This window comes from Artemia franciscana, chromosome 18, assembly GCF_032884065.1.
Source record: "Artemia franciscana chromosome 18, ASM3288406v1, whole genome shotgun sequence".
Classification (NCBI taxonomy): Eukaryota; Metazoa; Arthropoda; class Branchiopoda; order Anostraca; family Artemiidae; genus Artemia; species Artemia franciscana.
In genome coordinates this window covers 32,108,152-32,118,717 of record NC_088880.1, presented here as the reverse complement: position 1 = coordinate 32,118,717, position 10,566 = coordinate 32,108,152, and the positions used below count along the sequence as shown (strand labels likewise).

The window sequence follows — 10,566 nt, the reverse complement described above, 5'->3', positions numbered from 1 at the left end:
TATATATATATATTTATATATTCACAGGTGGGACACAGGGACACAACTACAATGGCGCGTAACTAATATGGCGCGTAACGACTTACGCGCGGGGGGCTTAGGGGGGGGGCGAAGCGCCCCCTCCAACTAGGTGTTGGGGTGGCGCGAAGCACCACCCCAACAGCTAGTATATATAGATTTAAAGAGAGAAGTAATTGTTTCCTTGTACCCCCCTAATTTGGAAGCCTTGTTTACTATCCAGTTTTCTCCGTTTAATCGTTTTTCATTTCAAAATAAATATTGTTAAAGCTTACCTTATATCCAATGAGTTAAGTTTTTTTCGTTCCATGTTTCGTATATCTACGAAAGTTTGTGTTTGCTTTCTCGTATTGCTGTCTATGATGTGTTTCAGGTAATTAATTGGTTAGAAAAAATGGAAGCGAAAGAAGAAGAAAATAACTGCTTTTCTATTTTAGCAATTGAGAGAACGAAAAAGTTGAGCAAGGTGTTTGACCTTACTCCAATTACCCAGGACAAAACAGTATAACCAGATAGTCAACCAAATCGAAATATCCAAATCCATGCAAATTTATCATTAGTAAATACTAATGATAACTTTATACTAACTGACTTACTTACTTACTCTACTTACTAACTGATAAGTAAAGTTATCATTAGTAAATACTATTTTATCATTAGTAATAAAAAGGACCGGGACACAGGGAATATAAATGACGACTAGGACACAGGGACACAACTACAACGGGACGCCGGGGGGCATATGGGGGATATATAAATGACGATGGGGACACAGGGAATGTTTGATTAGCAATCACCATCAACAAAGCTCAACGGCAATTATTAGAATAATGAATTGTTTTTTTGTATGTTTGTCTGTCTGTCCACATATGACGTCTGAGTTATTTCATCATATACAAATCAGAAACGAATGTATTCAAGCCGAAGTGGCTGAGTACGTAAAGCGTTATGTTCCAGGTTCTAGGTCCGAGAGCTTCCAGGTTCGAACCTTGGATTTAGCATTAATACAAAAGAAGAAAAAAAAACTAAAAAAGGTAAAAACTACAAAAAAAAAACAAAAAAGAAAATACTAAAAAAACTAAAAACTAAAAAAAACTGAAAAATAAAGAAGAAAAGAAAAATAAAAACCGGGACACAGGGAATATAAATGACGACCGGGACACTCAAAGATAAATTACAGACTGGGACACTGGGACACAAATAACGACCGGGAGATATAAATGACGACCGGGACACTCAAAGATAAATTACAGACCGGGACACCAGGACACAAATGACGACCGGGACACGGGGATTAAGGGGATATAAATGACGACCGGGACGCTCAAAGAGAAATTACAGACTGGGATACTGGGACACAAATGACGACCGGGATACTGGGAATATAAATGACGACCGGGACACAGGGACACAACTACAACGGGGATGCTGGGGCACAGGGGGATATATAAATGACGGCGTGGACACAGGGAATGTTCGATTAGCAATCACCGTCAACAAAGCTCAAGGGCAATCATTAGAATAATGAGGTATAGATCTGAATACGGATTGTTTTTCCCATGGACAATTTTATGTTGCATGTTCAAGAATCGGTAAACCTGACAATCTATTTATATGCACAGACAATGGGACATTGTATTCAAGCCGAAGTAGCTGAGTTGGTAAAGCGTTATGTTCCAGGTTCTAGGTCCAAGAGGTTCCAGGTTCGAACCTTGGCGTTAGCATTAATACAAAAGAAGAAAAAAATCTAAAAAGGTAAAAACTACAAGAAAAAAGTAAAAAGAAAATACTAAAAAAATAAAAAAGGCTTTAAATCTTAAAAAAAAAAAGGTAAAAAACTAAAAAAAACTAAAAAAAGGTAAAAACTGCAAAAAAAAAACTAAAAAGAAAAAAAACAACTAAAAACTAATAAAACAACTAAAAAACTAAAAAAAAACTCAAAACTGAAAAAGAAAAAAAAAAACTAAAAAAGGAAAAAAACTGAGAAATAAAGGCAAAGAGAAAACTAAAAAACATAAAAATAAAAAATAAAACAAACTAAAAAAGGTAAAAACTACAAAAAAAACTAAAAAGAAAAAAGAAAAAAACCAAAAAAGCTAAAAAAAGGTAAAAACCAAAAAATAACTAAACAGAAAAAAAGGAAAAAAACAAAAAATTTATTTCATCATATACCATTTCAAAAACGAATGTATATACAGACTGGGACACCGGGATACAAATGGCGACCGGGACACCGGGTATACGACTGACGAAATTACAGACTGGGACACAAATGGCGGCCAAAACACAGGGAATATAAATGACGACCGGGACACTCAAAGATATATTACAGACTGTGACACCGGGACACAAATAACGACCGGGATACAGGGAATATAAATGGCGACTGGGCACAACTACAACTCGGACGCCGGGGAGCAAAGGGGGGTTATACAAATGACGACGGGGACACAGGGAATGTTTGATAAGAAATCACCATCAACAAAGCTCAAGGGCAATCATTAGAATAACAAGTTGTTTGTTTGTGTGTCTGTCTGTCTGTCCGCATATGACGCCTGAATTATTTCATCATATACCAATTCAAAAACGAATGTATTCACGCAGACGTAGCTGAGTTGGTAAAGCGTTATCTTCCAGGTTCTAGGTCCGAGAGGTTCCAGGTTCGAACCTTGGCTTTAGCATTAATACAAAAGAAAAAAATTTAAAAAGGTAAAAATTACAAAAAAAAAACTAAAAAGAAAATACTAAAAAACTAAAAAACTTAAAAACTAAAAAAGGTAAAAACTAAAAGAAAAAAACTAAAAAAGAAAAAAAACTAAAAAAAAACTAAAAAAAGGGTAAAAACTACAAAAAAACTGAAAAAGAAAAAAAACTAAAAAAAGAAAAAAAACTGAAAGATAAAGGAGAAAAAGAAAACTAAAAACCGGGAAACAGGGAATATAAATGACGACCGGGACACTCAAAGATAAATTACAGACCGGGACACCGGACACAAATGACGACCGGGACACAGGGAATATAAATGACGACCGGGACGCACAAAGAGAAATTACAGACTGGGACACTGGGGCACAAATGACGACCGGGATACTGGGAATATAAATGACGACTGGGACACAGGGACACAACTACAACGGGGATGCCGGGGTACAGGGGTATATATAAATGACGACGGGGACACAGGGCATGTTCGATTAGCAATCACCATCAACAAAGCTCAAGGGCAATCATTAAAATAATGAGGTATAGATCTGAATATGGATTGCTTTTCCCATGGACAATTTTATGTTGCATGTTCAAGAGTCGGTAAACCTGACTATCTATTTATATGCACAGACAATGGGACATCGAAGAATCTTGTATATTCGCAAGTTTTACGTAGTTAAAAACATATTTATATCTATCTATATTCACAGGTGGGACACAGGGACACAACTACAATGGCGCGTAGCAACTTACGCGCGCGGGGGGGGCTTGGGGGGGGCGAAGTTTTTTTTCTTTTGTATTAATGCTAAATCCAAGGTTCGAACCTGGAAGCTCTCGGACCTAGAACCTGGAACATAACGCTTTACGTACTCAGCCACTTCGGCTTGAATACATTCGTTTTTGAATTTGTATATGATGAAATAACTCAGACGTCATATGCGGACAGACAGACAAACATACAAAAAAACAACTCATTATTCTAATAATTGCCGTTGAGCTTTGTTGATGGTAATTGCTAATCAAACATTCCCTGTGTCCCCATCGTCATTTATATATCCCCCATATGCCCCCCGGCGTCCCCGTTGTAGTTGTGTCCCTGTGTCCTAGTCTTCATTTATATTCCCTGTGTCCCGGTCGTTTTTTGTGTCCCGGTGTCCCAGTCTGTAATATCTCTTTGAGTGTCCCGGTCGTCATTTATATTCCCTGTGTACCGGTCGTCATTTGTTTACCAGTCTGTAATTTTGTCAGTCATATTCTCGGTGTCCCGGTCGTCATTTATATCCCGATGTCCCGGTCTGTATATATATTCGTTTTTGAATTGGTATATGATGAAATATTTTTTTTTGTTTTTTCCTTTTTTTCTTTTTAGTTTTTTTTTGGTTTTTACCTTTTTTTTAGCTTCTTTAGTTTTTTTTCTTTTTTCTTTTTAGTTTTTTTGTAGTTCTTACCTTTTTTAGATTTTTTTTTAGTTTTCTTTTTCTCCTTTATTTCTTAGTTTTTTCCTTTTTTACTCTCTCTCTCTCTCTCTCTCTCTCTCTCTCTCTCTCTCTCTCTCTCTCTCTCTCTCTCTTTTCTTTTCAGTTTTTAGTTTTTCAGTTTTTTTAATTTTTTTATTAGTTTTTAGTTTTTTTTCTTTTTAGTTTTTTTAGTTTTTACCTTTTTTTTAGTTTTTTTTTCATTTTTAGTTTTTTTAGTATTTTCTTTTTAGTTTTTTTGTAGTTTTTACCTTTTTTTCTTCTTTTTGTATTAATGCTAAAGCCAAGGTTCGAACCTGGAACCTCTCGGAACTAGAACCTGGAACATAACGCTTTTTGTACTCAGCTACTTCGGCTTGAATACATTCGTTTTTGAATTTGTATATGATGAAATAATTCAGACGGCATATGCGGACAAACAGACAGACACACAAACAAACAATTTATTTTTCTTAAATACTTATAATGACGTCATATAGTAAGCATTGTCATAACAAACATGACGACAACTAACTTCATGACGACATACAGCTCAATCCTTATAATGACGTCACTCGACAGACAGACAGAAAACTTATTTATATATATATACTAGCTGTTGGGGTGGCGCCCAACACCTAGTTGGTGGGGGCGCTTCGCGCCCCCCCAAGCCCCCCCGCGCGCGTAAATCGTTACGCGCCATATTAGTTACGCGCCATTGTAGTTGTGTCCCTATGTCCCACCTGTGAATATTTATATTTATATTTTTTATATTTATTAATATTTTTTAGTTTTCTTTTTCTCTTATTTTTCAGTTTTTTCCTTTTTTTTAGTTTTTCTTTTTTAGTTTTTAGTTTTTTTTTGTTTTTTACCTTTTTTTAGTTTTTTTAGTTTTTTTAGTTTTTTAGCTTTTTTAGTTTTTTTATTAGTTTTTAGTTTTTTTTTAGTTTTTGCCTTTTTTTGTTTTTTTTAGTTTTTAGTTTTTTACCTTTTTTTTAGTTTTTTTAGTTTTTTAGCTTTTTTAGTTTTATTTCTTTTTAGTTTTTTTTGTAGTTTTTACCTTTTTTAGTTTTTTTTCTTCTTTTGTATTAGTGTGAAATAATTCAGACGTCATATGCGGACAAACACGACGTCACTCGACAGACAGACAGACAGACATAACCCAAAAACAACTTATTTTTATATATATTTATTCATATTTTTTAGTTTTCTTTTTCTCTTTTATTTTTCAATTTTTTCCTTTTTTTTAGTTTTTAGTTTTTTTTAGTTTTTTACCTTTTTTTAGTTTTTTTTAGTTTTTTTTAGTTTTTTAGCTTTTTTAGTTTTTTTATTAGTTTTTATTTTTTTTGTAGTTTTTGCCTTTTTTTATTTTTTTCAGTTTTTTTTTTAGTTATTAGATTTTTACCTTTTTTTAGTTTTTTTTAGTTTTTTAGCTTTTTTAGTTTTTTTTTTCTTTTTAGTTTTTTTTTGTAGTTTTTACCTTTTTTAGTTTTTTTCTTATTTTGTATTAGTGTGAAATAATTCAGACGTCATATGCGGACAAACATGACGTCACCTGATCCACAGATCCACACACAGACAACTTATTTTTATATATATAGATAGATAGATATAGATAGATAGATAGATGTCCCGGTGTCCCGGTATTCCATGTGTCCCAGTTTTTAGTTTTCTTTTTCTCCTGTATTTTTCAGTTTTTTCCTTTTTTTAGTTTTTTTTTCTTTTTCAGTTTTTAGTTTTTTTAGTTTTTTAGTTTTTTTATTAGTTTTTAATTTTTTTCTTTTTATTTTTTTGTAGTTTTTACCTCTTTTTTAGTTTTTTTTCTTTTTTAGTTTTTTACCTTTTTTAGTTTTTTTTTAGTTTTTTAGCTTTTTTAGTTTTTTTAGTATTTTCTTTTTAGTTTTTTTGTAGTTTTTACATTTTTTAGTTTTTTTTCTTCTTTTGTATCAATGCTAAAGCCAAGGTTCTAACCTGGAACCTCTCGGACCTAGAACCTGGAACATAACGCTTTACCAACTCAGCTACTTCGGCTTGAATACGTTCATTTTTGAATTGGTTGATAATGAAATAAATCATATAAATAGATTGTCAGGTTTACCGACTCTTGAACATGCATTATAAAGTTGTCCATGGGAAAAACAATCCGTATTCAGATCTATACCTCATTATTCTAATGATTGCCCTTGAGCTTTGTTGATGGTGATTGCTAATCGAACATTTCCTGTGTCCCCGTCGTCATTTATATATCCCCCTGTGCCCCCAGCATCCCCGTTGTATTTGTGTCCCTGTGTCCCGGTCGTCATTTATATTCCCAGTATTCCGGTTGTCATTTGTGTCCCAGTGTCCCAGTCTGTAATTTCTACTTGAGCGTCCCGGTCGTCATTTATATTCCCTGTGTCCCGGTCGTCATTTGTGTCCTGGTCTTTAATTTATCTTTGAGTGTCCCGGTCGTCATTTATATCTCCCGGTCGTTATTTGTGTCCCAGTGTCCCAGTCTGTAATTTCTCTTTGAGTGTCCCGGTCGGCATTTATATTCCCTGTGTCCCGGTTTCTAGTTTTCTTTTTCTCATTTATTTTTCAGTTTTTTTCCTTTTTTAGTTTTTTTTTTCTTTTTCAGTTTTTAGTTTTTTTAGTTTTTTTAGTTTTTTTTATTAGTTTTTGAGTTTTTTTTTCTTTTTAGTTTTTATTTAGTTTTTACCTTTTTTTTGTTTTTTTTTGTTTTTTTTTTTCATTTTTTAGTTTTTAGTTTTTTACCTTTTTTTAGTTTTTTTTAGTTTTTTAGATTTTTTAGTTTTTTTAGTATTTTCTTTTTAGTTTTTTTTTGTAGTTTTCACCTTTTTTAGTTTTTTTTCTTCTTTTGTATTAATGCTAAAGCCAAGGTTCGAACCTGGAACCTCTCGGACCTAGAACCTGGAACATAACGCTTTACCAACTCAGCTACTTCGGCTTGAATACATTCGTTTTTGAATTGGTATATGATGAAATAATTCAGACATCATATAATGACGTCACTCGACAGACAGACAGACAACTTATCTATCTTCTTATCTATCTATCTATCTATATATATATATATAAAAATCAGTTGTCTGTGTGTGTGTGTGTCGAGTGACGTCATGTTTGTGTGTCGACTGACGTCATGTTTGTCGACTGACGTCATTATAAGGATTGAGCTGTATGCGTCATGAAGTTGTTTGTCGACTGACGTCAACTGATGAAATTACATACCGGGACACCGGGACACAAAAGACGACCGGGACACTGGGAATATAAATGACGACCGGGAACCTCAAAGAGAAATTACAGACTGGGACAAAAGTCACGACCGGGACACAGGGAATATAAATGACGACCGGGACACAGGGACACAACTACATTGGGGACGCCGGGGGCACAGGCGGGATATATAAATGACGACCGGGATACAGGGATTGTTCGAATAGAAATTACAGACCGGGATACCGGGACACAGGGGATATAAATGACGACCGGGACACTCAAAGAGAAATTACAAACTGATACACCGGGACACAAATGACAACCGGGACACAGGGAATATAAATGACGACCGGGGACACAGGGACACATCATTAGAATAATGAGGTATAGATCTGAATACGGATTGTTTTTCCCATGGACAATTATATGTTGCATGTTCAAGAGTCAGTAAACCTGACAATATATATATATATATATATATATATATATATATATATATAATATATAATATATATATATATATATATATATATATATATATATATATATATATATATATATATATATATATATATATATATATATATATATATATATATATATATATATATCAATTCACAGGTGGGACACAGGGACACAACTACAATGGCGCGTAACTAAAATGGCTTGTAACGACTTACGCGCGCGGGGGGGCTTGGGGGAGCGCGAAGCGCCCCACCAACTAGGTGTTGGGGTGGCGCGAAGCGCCACCCCAACAGCTAGTCTTCTATCTTCTATATATATAAAAATAAGTTGTCTATGTGTGTGTGTGTGTGTCGAGTGACGTCATGTTTGTGTGTCGACTGACGTCATGTTTGTCGACTGACGAAATTACAGACCGGGACATCGGGACACAAATGACGACCGGGACACCGGGACATAGGGATTATAAATGAAGACCGGGACACTCAAAGAGAAAGCGACCGGGACACAAGGAATGTTCGATTAGCAATCACCATCAACAAAGCACCGGGACACAAATGACGACCGGGACACAGGGAATATAAATGACGACCAGGACACTCTAAGGGAAATTACAGACCGGGACACCGGAACACAAATGACGACCGGGACAAAAATGACGACCGGGACACCGGGACACAGTGAATATAAAAGACGACCGCGACACTCAAAGAGAAATTACAGACTGGGACACCGGGACACAAATGACGACCGGGACAAAGGGAAACAACAACAACGGGGACGCCGGAGGGCACAGGGGGATATGTAAATGACGACGGGGACACAGGGAATGCTCGATTAGCAATCACCATCAACAAAGCTCAAGGGCAATCATTAGAATAATGAGGTATAGATTTGAATACAGATGGTTTTTCCCATCGACGATTATATGTTATATGTTCAAGAGTCGGTAAACTTGACAATCTATATATAAAAATAAGTTGTCTGTGTGTGTGTGTGTGTCGAGTGACGTCATGTTTGTGTGTCGACTGACGTTATGTTTGTCGACTGACGAAATTACAGAACAGGACATCGGGACACAAATGACGACCGGGACACCGGGACATAGGGAATATAAATGACGACCGGGACACTTAAAGAGAAATTACAGACCGGGACACCGGGACACAAATGACGACCGGGACACAGGGAATATAAATGACGACCAGGACACTCAAACAGAAATTACAGACCGGGACACCGGAACACAAATGACGACCGGGACAAACATGACGACCGGGACACTGGGACACAGGGAATATAAATGACGACCGCAACACTCAAAGAGAAATTACGGACTGGGACACCGGGGCACAAATGACGACCGGGACAAAGGGAAACAACAACAACGGGGACGCCGGGGGGCACAGGGGGATATATAATTGACGACGGGGACACAGGGAATGTTCGATTAGCAATCACCATCAACAAAGCTCAAGGGCAATCATTAGAATAATGAGGTATAGATCTGAATACAGATTGTTTTTCCCATGGACAATTATATGTTGCATGTTCAAGAGTCGGTAAACCTTACAATCTATTTATATGCACAGACAATGGGACAGCCAAGAATGTTGTATATTCGCAAGTTTTACGTAGTTAAAAATATATATATGTATATATATATATATATATATATATATATATATATATATATATATATATATATATATATATATATATATATATATATATTCACAGGTGCGACACAGGGACACAACTACAATGGTGCGTAACCAATATGAAGCTTAACGACTTACGCGCGCGGGGGGGGGGGCTTGCTTGGGGGGGGCGCGAAGCTCCCCCACAACTAGTTTTTATATATATATATATAAGCCGTTATAAATTTATAAGCAAAAGCGCCTTAAATCTAATGAAATTAAGTGATTACATTTTTCTCTTGCTTATTTTAAGCTGCTATTTGCTTTTACTTCAGCTTTTCAGCCTCTATTACTTCTATATTTAGAGTCTTGCTACCGATCAATGTATCTTTTATTTTACCTTGTATTTAATAATTTCACTTATTTGTCATTAGTTTATGAAGTGTTGCGTATCCCTAAAAATCACGTTATGTCTCTTGCTTTTGTATTTTAGCTTTTTGCTTTCCATATTTTTGACTTTTAGCTTACTTGCACTTATCGAATCTGAAACCATATTTCGCTTTCATTTTTCTCCTTCGCAAAATATTTGCGCTTTCTTATTCGTACTCCTCCACTGACTTTTTCAAGATACAATTCATCTTTTTATTATTCCTTAGATTCTAAAAATTCTATCTTTTAAGCTCTTGCTTTCTACCTAATTGAGTGGCTAGTCCGCAAGATTTTAAACCCATTGCCCGTGAGGACAGCGGCTCGAGTCCTGTAGTAGCTAGTTGTTTAGTTTGCAACAGGGATCAGTGGCGTGACTCTGCAAGCTTAGCCAGAGTCAACCCAGCACTAAATGGGAACCTAGAGAAATATGTGGATGATAAATAGGAAGGGTGTACAAAAGCACATGATGGCTGGTCCCTAGCCCCAGCCACCTATTAAACCTCCTGGCTGAAGGGCCATGAAACGGAGATCAGCGCCGCTGATAGGGACTGTAAATTCAAATGCGTATTCTTTGCCCTTTTTTACACGAGCGTAACCAGGACATTTACCAGGGGTGCTAATACTACCAGAAGGTTCGT

General features: G+C 35.9%; 1 protein-coding gene across 1 annotated transcript in view; it reads right to left on the bottom strand.

Moving 5' to 3' along the window:
- LOC136038879 (uncharacterized) overlaps positions 1-10,566 on the bottom strand; it is a 66,017-nt gene that overhangs the window by 49,986 nt on the left and 5,465 nt on the right. The window lies entirely within an intron of this gene.